This window comes from Penaeus monodon, chromosome 15, assembly GCF_015228065.2.
Source record: "Penaeus monodon isolate SGIC_2016 chromosome 15, NSTDA_Pmon_1, whole genome shotgun sequence".
NCBI classification, from domain to species: Eukaryota; Metazoa; Arthropoda; class Malacostraca; order Decapoda; family Penaeidae; genus Penaeus; species Penaeus monodon.
Window position 1 is genome coordinate 12,826,725 of NC_051400.1, and position 236 is coordinate 12,826,960.

The window sequence follows — 236 nt, forward strand, 5'->3', positions numbered from 1 at the left end:
ACGTAGAAAATTGTGTCCCTTTATAACTTACTAAAGAACAGCGCAGATGAAAGCTGTGTAAGAGTAAAGAGTGTTGTCCGATAAATTAATGGGAATTTTTTTTTTTTATCCTGTTTTACTCTTCTGTTCACAGATTTACAGATTTGTCTATTCGGTCAGCTTCAATGATGAAGTGTCATATATAGTTTCCATGTAAAAACTGATGGATGTTACTTGTTGGTTCCAAGCACAACGAA

At 33.9% G+C, this 236-nt stretch overlaps 1 protein-coding gene across 1 annotated transcript in view; it reads right to left on the bottom strand.

Annotated features, from left to right (window-relative positions):
* LOC119582223 (organic cation transporter protein-like) overlaps positions 1-236 on the bottom strand; it is a gene marked incomplete in the record, with an annotated part of 25,446 nt that overhangs the window by 3,276 nt on the left and 21,934 nt on the right.